This window comes from Macaca nemestrina, chromosome 10 (genome assembly GCF_043159975.1).
Source record: "Macaca nemestrina isolate mMacNem1 chromosome 10, mMacNem.hap1, whole genome shotgun sequence".
Classification (NCBI taxonomy): domain Eukaryota; kingdom Metazoa; phylum Chordata; class Mammalia; order Primates; family Cercopithecidae; genus Macaca; species Macaca nemestrina.
Window position 1 is genome coordinate 66,590,652 of NC_092134.1, and position 18,782 is coordinate 66,609,433.

Sequence of the window (18,782 nt, forward strand, 5' to 3'; positions counted from 1 at the left end):
GATCTGTTGGCTTTGCCATACCTAAATAATCATAAAGTCTATCAAAACAATGCTGGACCAGGTTGGTGATGAAACAGCAAGAAACTGGTGAATGGAGAAATATTTTTTCCTTATTTATTCATTTATTATTATACTTTAAGTTCTAGGGTACATGTGTACAATGTGCAGGTTTGTTACATATGTGCACATGTGTCATGTTGGTGTGCTGTACCCATTAGCTCATCATTTACATTACGTATATCTCCTAATGCTATCCCTCCCTCTTCCCTCTCCCCCACCCCACAACAGGCCCCGGTGTGTGATGTTCCCCTTCCTGTGTCCAAGTGTTCTCATTGTTTGCTTCCCACCTATGAGTGAGAACATGCGGTGTCTGGTTTTCTGTTCTTGCGATAGTTTGCTGAGAGTGATGGTTTCCAGCTGGGATGCAGAAATATTTAGGAGATAAAATCAACAGAATTTCTATGACAGATATTGGGGATAAGAGAAATGTGGGGATGAAGATGACTCATATATTTCTGGCTTGTCTAATAGGGTCCATTCACCAAGACAGAAAACTGGAAGAGGCCCCGGATTATGGGATAATTTCAGTTCGGAGCATGTTGACATTAGGGTGACTTTGAGATGTTCGAGAGAAAATGTCAAGGAGACAGTCAAATGTACAATTTAGAACTGGTGACTAGATCTTGTTGAAGAAGGAGGGCATATAGTAGACTTTAAAAAATCTTAGCAAGTGAGAATTATAAATGGTAGTAATCACCAAAGATGGCAGTCTCCAAAGCCTCTTGATGAGGAATACCTTTTGCAGGGAGGGAGATGTGAGCATTGTTGGATTGAAGCAAGAGAATAGCAGGCCTGAGAAATAGTGTGAATCAAGATTCAGAAGCACAATGGGTGATGCAAATTTGGACAGTGATGAATATTTTAGTTTAATGGAAGCCGACAGTTTTTCTGGGAGAGGTGTAGGAGTAGAGGTTTAGACTACCTAGATAACAAATTATTCCACCCTCGAAGGACTGGTAGGTAAGGAGTTTATTACATGCCAGTAGTCCTTTGCGCACTTCATTTAAGAGAATTAAATAGAGTCCTCTTGTTCAGGCTTTTCTGTCTTTCAGAATAGATGTTCCTGCAGGATAGAGATTCTCCTTGACCTACTGAGTATACTCAGCTAGTATAAAGACTATTAATGTTTGAGCTCAAAAGAAGATTAATCCAACATTATTATGTTAATTTTATTTCAGTTAGCTATCAAAGACACATTGTAAGTCTGCAGTGTACCCAGATCATAGGACCCAGTCCCTCATCCCACAAAAATTACAGTTTTTTGGGGAAGACAGAACTTTAAAATTATTTAAATAAAAGTGGAATGCAAAAATTAATACCAGAAAGCATGAATTATCAAATGTTCCTATGTTTATCTTTTGTTTTGTTTTGTTTGAGACAGAGGAGTCTCACTCTGTCACCCAGGATGTAGTACACTGGCCTGATCTCGGCTCACTGCAACCTCCGCCTCCCAGGTTCAAGTGATTCTCCTGCCTTAGCCTCCCGAGTAGTTGGGACTACAGGCATGCACCACCACGCCTGGCTAGTTGGGGTTTTACCATGTTGGCCAGGTAGGTCTCGAACTCCTGACCTCAAGTGGTCCACCCACCTTGACCTCTCAAAGTGCTGGGATTATATGTGTGAGCCACCACGCCCAGACCCTATATTTATCTTTAAACATTTTTATTGTGCATTTTTTCTTATTTTTAATTGTTGTAAAATACATAATATGAAATTTGCTATATCTTAACCATTTTTAAGTGTACAGTTCAATAGTGTTAAATATATTCACATTGTTGTACAACCAATCTCTAGAACACTTTTCATCTTTCAAAACTGAAAGTCGATGTCCATTAAGCACTAACTCATCATTCCCATCACTTCTTAGCCACTGGCAACTGCCACTCTATTTTCTGTCTCTATGAATTTGACTATTCTAGATACCTCATATAAGTGGAATCATGTGATATTTCTTTTTTGTGACTGGTTTATTTCACTTGGCATAATGTTCTCAGGGTTCACCCATGTTACAGCATCTGTCAGAGTTTTCTTCCTTCTTAAGGCTGAATAATATTTCATCATATCTAAGTACGTACACATTTTGTTTGGCAGTTCATCCATTGATGGACACTTGGGTTGCGTCCATCTTTTGGCCATTGTGAATAATGCTACTGTGAACATGGGAACAGATACCTCTTTAAGACTTTGCATTCAATTGTTTTGAGAATAGACCCAGAAGTGGAATTGTGGAGCACATAATAAGTTTACTTTTAAGTTTTCGAGGAGCAGTCCTATTGTTTTCCATAGCGGCTGTACCATTTTATACTACCACCAGCACTGCATAAAGCTTCCAATTTCTCCACATCGTCAGCAACACTTGTTATTTTCTGTCTCTTTGTTGTTGTTGTTGTTCTTGTTGACAGTAGCCATCCTAATGGGTCCAAGGTGGTATCTCATGGTTTTGATTTGCATATTTCTAATAAGTAGTGATGTTGAGCATGTTTTTGTGTGCTCATTGGCTATTGGTTTATCTTTGGAGGAATGTCTATTCAAGTGTTTTGCCCATTTAAAATCAGGTTGTTTGATTTTTTTGTTGTTGAGTTGTAGGATTCTTTATATATTCTGGGTAATAAGTAGTGATGAGCATATTTTCGTGTGCTAATTGGCCATTTGTATATCTTTGGAGGAATGTCTATTCAAGTATTTCACCCGTTTAAAATCAGGTTGATTTTTGTTATTGTTGAATTGTAGGGTTCTTTATATATTCTGGATATTAACCCCTTATTAGATATATGATTTACAAATATTTTCTCCCATTCCATAGGCTGACTTTTCAATATGTTGAAGCTTTTAATTATGATGTAGTCAATGTTATCTATTTTTACTTTTATTGCTTATGTTCTTGGTGGCATATCCAAGAAGTCATTGTCAAATTTAATGTCATAAAACTTTTTCTCTAAGTTTTCTTGTAAGAGTTTTATAGTTTTTGCTGTTATGTTTAAATATTCTATGCATTTTGAATTAATTTTTATATATGGTGTAAGGTAAGAGTTCAACTTCATTCCTTTACATATAGATATTGTTTTCCCAATGTTATTTGTTTAAAAATGTTTTTCCTTTCCCCATGAAATGGTCTTGACACCCTTGTTGAAATCATTTGGTCATATATATGAGGGTTTATTTGGGGGTTCCTTATTCTATTTTATTGACCTCTATGTCTTTATGCCAGCACGGTTTTGATTACTGTAGCTTTGTAATACGTTTTGAAACCAGAAAGTGTGAGATCTTCAGATTTGTTAGTCTTTTCATGATTTGATTGTATTTAATGCAATCCCTATTAAAATCTCAACAGTGCTTTCTGCAGAATTTGACCAAAAAATCCATGCTAAAATTCATGTGGAATATCAAAGAACCCAAAATAGTCAAAATGATCATGAATAAGGAGCCCCTAAATACACCCTCACGTTCAATTTCATTCTCATATTCAATTCATGAATATGAGATATCTTGCCATTTGTTTGTGTCTTCTGTAATTTTTTCTAGCAATGTTTTTTAGTTTTCAGTGTACAAATGGTTACATTTATTTCTAAACATTTTATTCTTGATGCTATTATAAATAGAATTGTTTTCTTTATCCTTAAGCTTTTGTTGTTAATTGAGGAATGGTAGTATACTCTTCAGGAACTGGCTTAGGAGGTTTGAGCTCTAGTCTTTTTTGCTATTGTTTTCTCTACACTATTACTAGATACTTTCTCAGGTTCTTTTAAAGTGTTTTCTTGACAATTTTAGTTTAAAGCTCTTTTAAACAGGTGAGTTAATCTCTTTTCATATACACATGTATATGATATTTTGACAACTTTAACAACCTTCATTCTATTATATCAAGGGGTCCTACAGACCGTATCTTTTCTTTGATCCTAAAAACATAAGCAGCTGATGGCTTCCCGTACTTTATTGTTTCAGTTTCCAGAGACATACCTTACACATGGAAATAAATAAAAATGCATCTATGACCCTAAACTAAAAAACATCGGTTTATTGATTCATTAATTAATTCATTCAACAGCATCAATTTAGTATCCATTATATGCTCAACACTGGAAACTTGTACAAACTGTTATTTCTTATAGTATCAGAGAAATCCCTATCAGTCCCATTGGACATTTTTGTTTTATCTTTTGTTTTTTAACTTTTGTTATGACTTTTTTAACTTTTGTTATGACTTTTCTAGCTTCTTATCCCCAAAAGATATACAAAATAATGTTTTCATAATAGCAAAAATACTAATAGCAAACATTGAGCATTCATAATATGTCAGGCACTATATAAGTGTTAATACTTACTATTAACTCATTTAAAATTCATAACAACACCCAAAGGAAACTGAGGCAGGGAGTGCTAAAGGCCACACAACAGTGAGTGGAGATGCTGGGATCCAGCACAGACAGTCTGCTCCAGAAACAGATCTTACTAAAATGAACAAATTTGATTAACCAAATCATGAGATATCCTTCCAATATACAATTGTATGGGTAACATTTATTCTATATTGTATATATAAAATGTTATATGGGATATAAAATTATACATACAATAAGATCTTGATTATATAAGTTATGTATATAAGAGAACTAGTAGGAAATATGAAAATGTTAACAGCAGGTATTATAGATGTTTGCATTTATTCAGGTTAATTTTATTCATTGAAAATGTTTTTCTATCATGGGCATATACTTGTAGTTTTTAGAAAAAGAATTTATACAATATGTGTATCCTCAATAAGGGGACTGACATCGAAGTGCTGGAAATCTATCTCTGTGATGGGAGGGACTAGGGGCAAGGGTAGAGACATCATTGCTGATCTTACTTTGGGAAGGGAAAATCGCCAGGATTATGAAGCTTATAGAAAACTTTTGCCCTCTATATGTTTTTAAAATAAAACCTGTATTTTTATTATGCGTGTCTTTAAGTATTTTGCCTGCTTTGCCTTTGTAAATGTGATTTGCAGAATAGGCAAATATAAGCCTTGTGCTAGGCATTTGTGGAGGAGGATGTTTACCCCAAGATGCTCCCCCGAAGCGATAAAGGCTTCTTTAGGTTCTAACTATGTCTCCTCAATTTCTCTGGTGGTGTTGCTTTGTTTTGTCAGCTAACTGTGGCCACCTTTATGGTCACACCTTTATATTTCATGAAACCCCACTTGAGATTTGAGATTTGAGCCCAACTTTCAAAGGCAGGAGACTGAGCTAGTACCTATAGAAAATAACCTAGGGAATTGAAGAGCATGCCTCAAAAAGATGTATTGAAGAATGCCTTGAATAATCAAAAAGTGCTGTGCAGTGCCTTGCTTCATCTCACATCTTTGTGTTTTAGAATTACTTTAAAGAATGTTTACTTATTAGATAGTGATATATGTTTAATTATACTTAATCTCTCTCTCTCTTTATAGAAAAATACTCCTGGCCTCTTCTTCAATACTAGCACATATCATCTTTTATTACATGACTGTATTTGTTTTATTAATGGTATGCTCTCTGTGGAGAAGGACATACACTTCTTGGTATCCCTTTAAGGCCTAACAGAGGCACAAGAAAAGAGAGGAGGAGAAAGGGAAGAGGAAACAAACACATGGGAAGGGTCTGCATTACGCCAGTTGCTCAGAACTTCAGTTTTCATTCATTTTTGCTTCCCACTTCCACCCTGAGGATTTTCCTTGTATCTTTGTGAGCTCAGCTATACCAGATTTTGCAGATAAACCTATGGGGTGTTTAGTTAAATTTGAATTTCAGAAAACAACAAATAATTTTTAATGGAAGTATACCCTATTTAGTATTTGAAATAACCTTATACTAAAAAATTATTCCTTGTTACCTGAAATTCACATTTAAATGAGTGTCTTTTACTTGGCAACTCTTTCAGTTTCAAAAGGATTTTAAAAATATGTTAGCCAGTTAGAAAATAGTAGTTGAATGACCTGCCCTTTAAAAAAATAAAAATAAAAAGAGGCCCACTGGGCTGTCTGTGCATGTTTGACTTTGTCAGTCAGGCAATAGAGGACCAGAGGCTGATATAGCTCCTACCCTTTTCTGCCTCTCAGGCAGCCCAAATGACCAGAGAGTATGGGGACTTTTGTTCTATCAAGCTTGGCACATAGTAGGAGTTCAGTAGGTTTAAGTCTAAACATATTGCTCAGTAGTGTGAAAATCTTAGGTATTTCAGAGTTAATATTATGCCCTGATGTAAAATGAATTCACTTTACAAGGTGAATAATAACATCACTGGCAAGAAAAATGTCAACCAATCAGCTAGGAAAATTTTTACATATGCCTCATTAACAGTGCAGCCCTTACTGTCATTGTCTAATGATCTTGTTCCTTCCCTGCTCTTGTCTAGGACAAATATTTCTTCTTTAAAAGCTGCCTCTTACGTTGTTTTGTAGCCATTCCCCAGTAGATTAACATTAGAATTATGTTGAGTTTTCACAATTTTATTAGTGATTAAAAGCCACCACCCCAAACTGGTAGCTCATTATTGTTCCTTAATAAGAACAACCTCCACTGCTTCATACTTGAGATAATAACTTTGGAGATGGAAATCCTCAAGTTTGCTTCAGTTGGCAATCAATACCAGATGCCTATTATGATTATTATTTTAAATCCCCAAATAGTAGAGATTTTCCTTTAATTATATGTTGATGGGACATTTTATCTTCTGTGCTTGAGGTAGCTGTAGCTGCAGCTTGAGGCACTTATGGGCTTGAATCGGGAGAATTTATAAGCCTAAACCATGAAACAGCAGTGCAGGACCAAAGCCTGAGAATACAAATATCCAAGTTAAAATAATTTACCATTTGGATCGTGGATGAAATTATTGAATTTGCAACCTTATTGATTATAATGGCTACCCATGGTATCTTTCGAACACACTTATCAAATATAAATGGTGACAATATGGAGATAAGAGAGATTGGTACAGAGGGGCAATGAATGGGAATCCATCTGGCTCTCTTAATCTGAAGCACTTAGCAGAGTGCCTTGCACAGAGTAAGTGCCATTAATATTTGTTGAGCTGCATGGCACAAGTATACATATGTAACAAACCTGCACGTTATGCACATGTACCCTACAACTTAAAGTATAATAATAATAAATATTTAAAAAAAATATTTGTTGAGCTGAACTCTTTGTCCCCCCTCCCAAACTGACCAGGTAGGATACCTGTTCTCATAAATAAGATGTCACTTAGCAGACTGTTACCTATGCTTTTCTGGATTCCACTGTGCTATGAATTCCTATTTTCTTTTTTGGCCTTTGAGGCCCAAGCTTATCCCTTTGGGGATATATCTCTTCATTGTTTTTCATGCTACACAGCTGCCAAAATTCAGTTGACTGGGTGGAATTTTTCAGGTGTTTCTTAATACTATTGTGAGTCTTCATATCATACATATTAACATGTGCATACACTGAGGCAGTATTGTGTGTAGGCAAATATATATTTAAAATAAACTCACAGATGAATATTGCATGCAATTAACTTGCAGAATTAAATCATTTTGAAAATTCTCGTAATTCTCAAAGAATTATGTCTATTGCAGTTTGACCTCATAAATAGGTGAAATAGACATCATCTGCACCTGTATACTCATTTTCCCGTAATGGTCCCTAATAGTTCATTAGGGACTCCAGAATCACAGGGCAATTTTGCTTGCTAAATTATTTCAAATGTCCATTTTTTTACTGACACCAAATGGCAGGATTTTTTTTCTGTTCAAGAAATGCGGGATTTTTTCATTTTTCTCTCTTTCCTTTTGCATTTTTATCTCAAATATGAATCTGTTGAGAATGAAATTCAAATTAGTCTTTTTTCATAGTTATAGTCATCATGATAATACTTGGTATTGCAGTGAGGAACCCTTAGTGTCTTGATTTCATTGCTGTTTGCTATAAAACATTCAAGTCTGTGGTAGAGATCTTGTAGTATTTGTGATCGAGGCAGCTCATTGTTTCTGCCCCTACTCTGACTTGCCCTTTAAAATATCTTTTTTGGTGCTAAGTTTAAAATTGGCTACATAGAAGTCTGCCTTTATCTACAACCCCAATATTTCACTCTGACAATTCTGTGATCCTTGTGCCTATTCTGTCATCCTTTCTTACTTGGTGGGCTTTTCTTGTTTTTAACCTCTTTCATTTTCAATCTTGCCCAGTCACCACTGCTACCAAACCAAAAAGAATTACCTGAATCACTCACCTATTTTTATCAGTCCAAATGAAAGTACATCGTGCCCCCTTATCGGGTGATGCTCTGTCCTTGTACTTTTTCTCTCCTATTATTTTAACCCAGTCACTGATCCCAAACATTCCTCATCAGATTCTTTGGCTTTATTATGTCTAAGTCGATTTGTTCACATGCATGAATAAGTGTGTTGTGCCTCTGCTGCTGGCAAGATTCTTGTCTGATCAGAGTTTGGCGTCTCCTGTGTTCACTCTAGGGAAGAGTGTCCTGTCTTATTAGTGTAATCTTGATGTTCCAACCTCATCTTGCTATTTGGTAACTCTTTTACCAATCACCTGCTAACTTTTTCGCTTTGAAACACTTGAAATATTTTTAAAGTTATTAGAATCGGTGCTCTAAAAAGCATAGAAACATAAATGGTGCCCAGTGATAGAGTAATGGAGACTATAACTCACCTACTGCCATTCTGGAAAGAATGAACTCATTACCCCAAAATTGGTTCTCCTGCTGGATTTTTTTTTTTTTTTTTTTTTAAAAGATGGAGTCTTGCTCTGTCGCCCGGGCTGGAGTGCAGTGCTGCGATCTCGGCTAACTGCAACCTCCGCCTCCCAGGTTCAAGAGATTCTCCTGCCTCAGCCTCCAGAGTAGCTGGGATTACAGGCATGCACCACCATGCCCAGCTCATTTGTGTGTGTGTGTGTGTGTGTGTGTGTGTGTGTGTGTGTGTGTGTGTGTGTGCGTGCATTTTTAGTAGAGACAGGGTTTCACCATGTTGGCCAGGCTGGTCTCAAACTCCTGATCTCAGGTGATCCGCCTGCCTCAGCCTCCCAAAGTTCTGAGATTATAGGCATGAGCCACCGCACCCGGCCTCCTGCTGGATTTTTTAAACCACCATTCTGAAATAGCCCAAGCAAAGTCTACAAACTTATCCCCGACACCTTCCTCTTTATTCTGTTACTAAGACTTAAACATTTGACCTTTCTCCTTTACCCTCCCACTACCGTATTTGCTCACATTCTCATTCAACTATGCCTGGACCATTGCAATAGGCTTCTAACTATCTCCCTACAACCTTTCTTCAGCCTATTCTCTATGCCACCAACAGAGTGATGTTCCTAAAGGTCATATAGATTTGTGTTATTTTTTTTAGAAACTTTTCAATGGCCTTTCATTGCTTGCAAGGTAAAATATAAATTCCTTAATATGCCTTTTCATTACTTTGCCCTTGCCAACTTCCCCAGTCTCATTTCACTTTTGCTGCACACATACCACACTGAGCTAATTACAGTAGGCCTGTGGGCATTGTTGCATGTTGCTGTGTCTGGAGAAATGCCCTCCTTTTCTGAAAGTATACCAAGTGCACATCAATGATTTGCTGAGACACCTTCTCCCCTCTGAAGTCTTCTTTTTTTTTTTTTTTTTTTTTTTTGAGACGGAGTCTCACGCTGTTGCCCAGGCTGGAGTGCAGTGGCGCGATCTCGGCTCACTGCAAGCTCCGCCTCCCGGGTTCCCGCCATTCTCCTGCCTCAGCCTCCTGAGTAGCTGGGACTACAGGCGCCCGCCACCGCGCCCGGCTAATTTTTTGTATTTTTAGTAGAGACGGGGTTTCACTGTGGTCTCGATCTCCTGACCTTGTGATCCGCCCGCCTCGGCCTCCCAAAGTGCTGGGATTACAGGCTTGAGCCACCGCGCCCAGCCGAAGTCTTCTTGACTTACCCAAACGAGTCAATCAGTTGCTTCGTTGTTCTGTCTCTGTATGTTTTAGATACTTTTGTTAATGCAACTCTTCTCTAAATCTGTCTCTCCTTTACTCTAATGTGAGGGCATTAAAGATTAGAAAGATTAGAACAGTGTCTTATTTATGTGTGCATCTCACAGGCCCGTTATGGCTCATAGTGGGTACTCAGTAAATTTGAGTTAAATTAATTTGAATGAGTAATAAAGACTTCTAACTTTTTCTTAGAAAGAGAAAAGTCATGAGCAGTAAGTTCAGGGGAAAAATAAAAATGACAGATCTCCTGTGATGACTCAGTGCATAATGAAAATGATTTCAGACTAGGTTGTTTGACAGCAATTATCATTTGGATTAAAAGCATGCATTCCCTTCTCTCCAACCTCCAGTTGAAAGACAAGCTTTGAAGAGGGGGAAAAAAACAACATGAAGGTACCTTTCCTTTCTTTGAAAGAGAGGTGTGCTGCTTTGATGGTCCAGCTTTCTGTGAGCTCTAAACATCCTCCTCTTCAAATGAACTAATCATCACTTCTGCTTTTAGTGGGGCAACCTGCTGCCAGCCTGTAAATGAGGCCTTTTCTTGATAGTACTCATTTCAAGTTCATAAATGTGAAACTAGGGAAGGAGGACACCAAGTACTGCTGCTGGCCATTAATCCATGTTATTAATGGAAGCATTTTTTTTAATATCAATGCCAGTCTTTCATCCTTCTAGTGAAGGTATTCTCATTATTTTATTGTTTACAAGTTAAAAGATATGTGTAAGCCTAGAGAGTCACAAGCAGAAAAAATATATCACACTTGTGTATTTTCTCTCTAAATTTAGTGAAATCAATTTAAGGGAGAGTGGTCGGGGAAATTCTTTTAATGACCTTTCTACTCCAAGAGCTATGGCCTATTTTAAAAGATGTATAGAAGAGCATGCTAATGCAAATTGCCACTATGTCACTGCTTGAAAGCTCCCATGAACTAAGTAGCTGGCTTATGTAAAAGGGCTGTGGATAAAGGCCCAGGAAGTGTGGGAGCCATTTAAGGCCTCGGGGAAGCAGGCATCTTCTTGAGGGAGATGAGGTTGTGAGGTTCCTGGGCTTGGACTCTTCTCGGAGCATTTAGAGATGCCGAGTTTTGAGCAACATTATCCATAAAGAAGGCTTACTTGTTATGTCATAGATGAGTTTTGTTTATGATTATATGGTCGATCCTGAAACCCAGCAGGAGGGTAAAACAATCATGTCATATTTGCTACTTTATTAGAGCCTTAACTTCTTACCAACAGTAGTCATAGACTGACGTAAAATAGCTGTTCTTTTAAAAATAGGATTTATTTTTAGACCAGTTTTAGGTTCATAGTAAAATCAAGTGGAAGGTATAGAGAGTTTTATATGTTCCCTCCCCCTATACACACACAGCCTCCCCCATTATAAACATCTCCCACCAGAGTGGCACATTTGTTACAATTGATGAACCTAAATTAATAGTTTACATCATGGTTCACCCTTGGTGGTGTACATTCTGTAGGTTTGGGTAGATATATGATGACATCTGTCCACCACTGGGGTATCACACAAAATGATTTCACTGCCTTAAAGGTCTTCTGTGTTCCACCTGTCCATTCCCCAACACCCAACAATCACTGTTCGTTTTACTGTCCCTAGTTTTGCTTTTTCCAAATGTCATGCAGTTTGAATCATATAGTATGCAGCCTTTTGGGATTGGCTTTTTTCACTTAGTAATATGCATTTAAGTTCCCTCCATGGTTTTCCATGGCTTAATACTTCATTTCTTGGTGCTGAATAATATTCTAGTATCTAGATGTATTACAGTTTATTAATCCAGTCACCTACTGAGGGGCGTCTTGGTTGCCTCTAAGTTTTGGCAATTGGCAATGATATAAACATTTCATTTATATAAACAATGATATAAACATTCCAAGTTTTGGCAATTGGCAATGATATAAACATATGGCAGTGATACAAACATCCATGTGCAGGTTTTACTGTGAACATAAGTTTTCAACTTTTTTTTCATACTAATGACTGGGATTGCTATGTCAAATGGTAAGAGTATGTTTAGTTTTGTAAGAAATATCCAGACTTCTTCCAGAGTGGCTGTACTGTATTACATTCTCATCAGCAATGAATCGATAGTTCCTGTTACTCTGTATCTTCTTTGTTGAGGTATCTGTTTTTTTTTTTTTTTAATTTGGTTGTTTTTCTTCTTGAGTTTTAAAAATTCTTTATGTATTTTAGATAATAATCCTTTATCAGATATGTCTTTTGGAATTATTTTTTCCCAGTCTGTGGCTTGTCCTTTCATTCTCTTCTCAGTGCCTTTCTCAGAACAGAAATTTTTACTTTTAATAAAGTATAGCTCATCAATTCTTTCTCTCCCCTACTCCTGATCCCACCCCCCTTTTTTTAAGAGATGAGTCTTGTTATGCTGTGTTACCCAGGCTGGCATACAGTTATGTGAGCATAGCTCACACAGCCTTGAACTCCGGAGCTCAAGCAATCCTCCTGCCTCAGCCTCCCAAGGCAATTCTATAGGCAATTCTTTCTTTTATGGACTATAGGCAATTCTTTTATGGATCATGCCTTTGGTATTGTATCTAAAAATCACCACAGAAGGGCTGTTTTTAACTATCCACACACTCCAGCCAATTGCATGCCTCTACTACAATGATGTAAGTCATTGTCAAACATCAGACACTTTAAAGTACATTTGAAGCAGATGCAATGGAAATACATACAAAAATGGTAACATAATGGGTTTTAACTGTACTATTTATCAGTCACTATTTAAGTAAAATTTGTATTTTCTTTGATCCTAAGGAAGATCCTTAATTTCATTTTCCCGTAGAGATTTTAAGCCTTTATGGTACTTTATTTTGTATCTGTATTAGTTGAGTCACTGTTTTCTCATGCACATACTAAGCTATCAGCGAGGACTGAAAGACCATTGCTTGATTGCTTGATTTTGTCACAGAGGCAGTACAATATAAAGCTTTGAGTCCTGGTTTTGCCACTCAGTAACTGTGTAACATGTGGGAAGGTAATGTCTCAAAGCTTCAGTGTAATCACTTGTTATAATACCTAACTCATTAGTCTGTATGGAGGATCAAATGACATAATCCTCCGACTTTTTTTTCTTTTTTTTTTCCAAGATGAAGTCTTACTCTGTTGCACAGGTTGGAGTGCAGTGGCATGATCTGGGCTCACTGCAACTTCCATCTCCTGGGTTCAAACAATTCTCCTGCCTCAGCCTCCAGAGTAGCTGGGATTATAGGCGCGCACCACCATGCCCAGCTAATTTGTTTGTATTTTTAGTAGAGACAGGATTTCACCATGTTGGTCAGCCTGGTCTCGAACTCCTGACCTCAAGTGATCCATCCGCCTCAGCCTTCCTAAGTGCCAGGATTACAGGCATGAACCACAGTGCATGGCCAACATAATCCTTTTAATTTTTGTTTAATAGCTAGCACATTGTAAGCCTTTGATGTATTTTGTCCTGTCTATTAAAGCTTTTCCCTCTACTTTCAATTCTTACACTTTCTTTTTTAATGTAAGAGATAGATAAATAATGTTGTGACTTGTTTTAGTTGGCTACACACAGTACCCAAATTCATGCTGATTTTAAAATTCCAATATTAATGATGACAAGAATCAAAATAATTCAGTTTGAAGTTGGTGATAAGGGTCCAGTGTTGCGTGAGGAAGTGGGGTACAAGTCTGAAGGTTATGAGTGAACTCAGGATGGTGAGGGGAGAAGGAGAAGAGAGTCACATTTCCCCTGGAGAAAGGCAGACCCCATGAGTGGCCATTGGTTTCCTCAGTCCAGGGCTAAATAAGAGAAATGAAGCAGAATGCCTGAGTAATGTGAGGAGACCTGGATCCTTATGCTGGGGAATGATGGGGACTTCCCCACTTGGAGCCCAGGGAAGAGTGGCTAAAAATATGGGAGCGCTTCTGAAGAAAAGTAAATTCAACCTCACTCTTATGCCAGAATAAACAGAGTGGCGGGAGCTGGATGTTCCAGAAGGGCCACTGTAGAGTACACACCCTGTTTCACAACCGTAGCCGGGGGCCCCTGTAAACTAGACAACCTATGCACCACTCCAGACTGAATCAAACACCTTTCTTGACACCATGTCTTGTGACAGCAGCCAGGGAAGTGGCTGCATCCTGCAGAGATGGGCTTCAGGTTTACAGGGGAAATTGATTTCATGAAATTGGGAATTCTAGGATTAGATTCTGCCCTAAGTTGGTAGGTTCCATCATCGAGTCTCTGTAAGCCAGTTGCTCATTCAAAGAGCCACCAGGAGGAACACATCTCAACGCAAACTCCATGCTGCCGGGCTGAAAAGAACTCAGAAAGTTTAGCTGTCTGTGTTCATGTTGCTAGGATCATGGGTCAGAGACTTTAACTTTGGTAGCATCAAAGATCGTCCCCTGGGAGCCACCTGTTACACAGTATTTTACAGTCACTGATGCACTTTACTTACCAAGATATCACTTGATTGTCATCATATGACTGTCCAATAAACAGGTTAGTTGTTAGCTTTCCATTTTTATAGATTTGCCTAAGGCCAGATAAACAGAAAATAAAGAAGTGTTTGTAGAATCTGTTTCTCTGTATTTATAGTTTGGATATTTTCTTAAATACCTCACTATAACCAGCTTAGTACCCCTCCTCCCGACTTACTGCATTACCGGGGATCACTTTGTAGTAAATCACTAAATCACTTCCTAAGTTGTGCAGTTCTAAAAGCAAAATAATTTTTTTTCTCATAAACAGATGATCCAGTTTTTAAGTTGAGATTTTCATTGGTTCCCAGGAAGGATGGAATGAACACAATATTAAGCATTGATTTAGAAGGATGAATGTCAGCTAAAATTTAAGAAACCCCTTTGTAAATAGCCCAGGTCTCTATAGGAGGGTCGTAGATAGCATTTTATATCTTTCTGAGCTCCAACCTGTAAGTGAAACATAAGGCATTGTGCTCATGACTTTTAATATCTCCAAGTCTGACATTCGAATCAGTTACCATAGGAAGCTATAAAATGTTTTTCTCTAGAGGTATTTCAAACTAAGGTAAGAATTTCAGAAGGAAACCAGGCCACAACTTGAGGATGAACTTAATGACCTTTTGATATTTTCTAAGCATGAAACTAATTTAGTAGCAAGGTACAGGTCTTAAGTGTACCCAGAGCAAGTCTCAGAAGTAACTTGTCTCAATTCACAACTTGTCTTGATCTTTTGCAGAACCTAAAATTTTTCCAAATGTGAGTCTGGATAGAACATGAGGTAGTGCAGAATGATTGAGGAAAGTCTAACTTGTAAGTCAAATCTATAATAAAAATGGTTAAAAACACATACTAAAATAAATACCTTACTTTATTCCAGAGATTTTGCCAAGCACTTTACATGTGTAACTCAATTAGTTTTTACTGCTTGATAAATAGTTTTTATAATTTTATAAAATTTTATAATAAACTCAATTAGTTTTTATTCTAGGTGGTAGGTACTATTGTTATCCTGGTTTTATACATACAAGGCATCAGGAGGTTAAGTAACTTAGAAAGTAAGAGGAAAATCTGGGTTTTGTACCATGCTCATCCCAAAGGGAAACATCACTTCTTGGTGTGAAATCTAGAAAGAGCATATTATACATCTCAGTGATATATGATTCTGCCATTTCCATTTTCCAGCGGTGTGACCACAGCCAAGTTATTTAACCTCTCAGAGTTTCAGTTTTTAAATCTGTAAATGGAAGATGAAATACCTGCTTTGAAGTGCGGTTTGTGAGGACACACATAAAGCATATACTTATTAGCTGTTATAATTTTGAAATATGTCCAGGGAACTTGATTGGGCCAACACATGACATCTGTAGAAGAGCTTCATGACTCTTACCTTCAATCTTGGGCTGACAAGAGTCAAATCATTCATTCTGTTGTCATTCTTGAGAGAAGTTGCTAATGTAAGATATCTCTAAGTATATAAAAATATCAATGACATTAACATAATGCTAATGTGAATAAATCAGCATGAACTAATCAGCATTCCTGAAAAAACAGAGCCCAGTGTCACCTTGCAGAGTTAAAACAGCAGATTATTTTGCATTTCTACGTAGCCATGTAGTTGGTGGCAATGAAATTCAGATATTACTTTTTTGGAGCAATAGTTTCAGATGGTTCCTGAGGAAGCTGGGTGCAGTAGCTCACACCTATAATACCAGCACTTTGGGAGGCCGAGGCAAGAGGATTGCTTTAGCCCAAGAGTTCGAGACCAGTCTGGGTGTCATAGAACACAGTGAGACCCCATGTCTATAACAAATAAAAAATTACCCAAGTGTGGTGGCACATGCTTGTAGTCCCAGCAACTCGGGAGGCTGAGGTGGGAGGATTGCTTGAGCCCAGGAGGCCAAGGCTGCAGTGAGCCGTGATCACACCACTGTACTCCACTCTGGGGTGACAGAGTGAGACCCTGTCTCACAAAATAAAAACAAAACAGAAAAAAAAAAAAAAGCAGGCATTGAAATACCAACACCAGGGTCTGGAGTTGGTTACCTGGATTTGAATCCTAGAGCTGCCATTTAGCTGCTGTGTGACCTTAGAGCAAGTTAACTTCTCTGGGCTTCTGTTTTCTCATTTGGAAAATGGGGATGATAATGATACTGGTTTCCTATTCCCATTGTAACAAATTGCCGCAAACTTAGTGACTTTATGAAAACAACACAAATTTATTATCTCACCATTCTAGAGGTCAGAAGTCTGAAAGCGGTTTCATCATACCAAAATCAAGGTATCAGCACAGCCTCACTCCCTCTGGAGGTGCCACAAGAGACCTTGCCTTTTTCAGCTTTTGCAGGCTGCCTGCCATGCCTCCTCCTTCGGCCCCTCATCTGTCTGCAGGCCAGCGTGTAAGATCTTCAAGGCTCACTCTGTCTCTGACCCTCTCCTTCCATGGTCACCTCTCTTAACTTTGACCTTCTTACCTCCCTCATGTAAACTTTTGTGATTACCTTGGGCCCATCTGGATAATCCAGGATATTCTCCCCTTCTCAAGATCCTTTGATGTAAGGACATCTACAAGTCCCTTTTACCATGTAAGGTAACATATTCACAGGTTCTGGGCATCGCGGGGCAGTGGATCATTCAGTATACTACAATAACTAATAGTCCCACCTCATAGGTTGTTGCAGGGACTAATAAATTAATGGATATGACACATTTAACATGGTATCTGATGTGTTATAAGGGCCAAGCACATACTAGCTATGTGATTATTGTTCTAGTGTATTTTCATTATGGCAATAACCTGGTTGTATTCTAGCCTGCAGCATGGTATGTGGAAAGCTCATGGGCTTGGGAAATAGACCCAGGTACCCCTTTACTTACTGCCTGTTTTACTTTGGACAAGTAACTTGCCATCTCTGGGGCCCAGTTTCCACATCTGTAAAACAGTGAACTCTGCCTCACAATGTTGGGATGAGATTGTGGCTGCCTCAGGAAGTCTTAGTTTCCTTTCCTAACCAGCTCTGTGAGCTTAGGGTGACTTATTCTCTCAGCAGGCTTTCCTAACCTGACACTGAGAGGTAACAGTACTTGCCCTGTTTACCTCACAATATGATTGAAGGATCAAATGGTTTAGGAAAGTGCTTGAGCTATAAAATGCCATGCAAATGGGAATCTACTACAAAGATTTTTTTTTCTTATTGGACAGAAACATTCATCCTGGAGACAAAATTTAACTAGATTTGGGGGCAAGTGGGGAGTGGAGGAAGAGACACAGTGTCTTTTACTGTTTTGGGAGAAAGGAAGGATCAAGGGTTAGGGGCTTGTATTAGTTTCCTGTGGCTGTTCTGTTATTACCACAAGCTTGGTGGCTTAAAATAACATAAATTTTATTGTTTTTCTTAGAGTCCTGGGATGTCAGAAATCCAAACTCAGTTTTATGGAGCTGACCTCAAAGTGTCAGCAGGGTCCCGTTCCCTGTGGGGCTGTAGGGAAGAATCTGTCCCTTGCCCTTCCCAGCTTTTGATGGCTGCTGGCATTCCCTGACTTGTGACCATGTCACTCCAATCTCTACCCTCATGTACAGATTTTCTCCTCCTCTTTTGTGTGTCTGTGCTTCAGAACTTCCTCTGCCACTTTCTCACAAGAATATGTGTGGTTGCATTTTAGAGTCTACTTGGATAGTTCAAGATAAGCTCCTTTTCTCAACATCATGTCCTTAGCCATAAGAGGTAATAGTCACTCGTTTGCCATAAAAAATAATATTTATGGGTTCTGGGGATTAAGAAGTGAATTCATCGTGGGGAGGTGGGCAGTTTTTTGGTCTGCCACTGGGATATAAAGTAAGAGAAGTTTCTCAGAAATGATAAAGATCCTTCAATCAATGGCTAAATGTCAGACCATTGGTTGTCCTTGTTGAATGCTTCTATGAACAACAGCATTTATGAGGCATTACAGGAGCAATACCAAACAAAAATAGACATAAGTTAAATACCTTCTGTTAATGAGATTCTCATCAAGCAAATGAAAGGTAAGACACACTTGAAAAGAACTAAGTCTGCAGAGGGATATGGCAGACAGTATAGTGTCACTCTCAGGAGGCCTCCTCACCTGACCAGGGAGTTGGAGCTGAGTTTTTAAGGGAAGGTGTTAATATTAATATGTCTATTGCAAAAGAAAGACAAAACTTTCTTTATAAGAAAGACTGAAAAATGATGAGGGTAAATCATGCTTGATTTTATTTTTACTTACCTAAAACATCTA

General features: G+C 38.1%; 1 protein-coding gene and 1 long non-coding RNA gene across 5 annotated transcripts in view; one reads left to right on the forward strand and one right to left on the reverse strand.

The window, feature by feature from the left end:
* Positions 1–18,782, forward strand: part of LOC105473429 (glutamate receptor interacting protein 1) — a 711,108-nt gene that overhangs the window by 221,200 nt on the left and 471,126 nt on the right. The gene's annotated exons all lie outside the window — the stretch shown is intronic.
* On the reverse strand, positions 1,022–16,893 carry LOC139356717 (uncharacterized). Its single transcript, XR_011609058.1, has 3 exons — positions 16,757–16,893; positions 14,504–14,581; positions 1,022–1,123 (listed from the first exon to the last, which is right to left on the reverse strand). It is a non-coding gene; the product is annotated as an uncharacterized lncRNA (long non-coding RNA).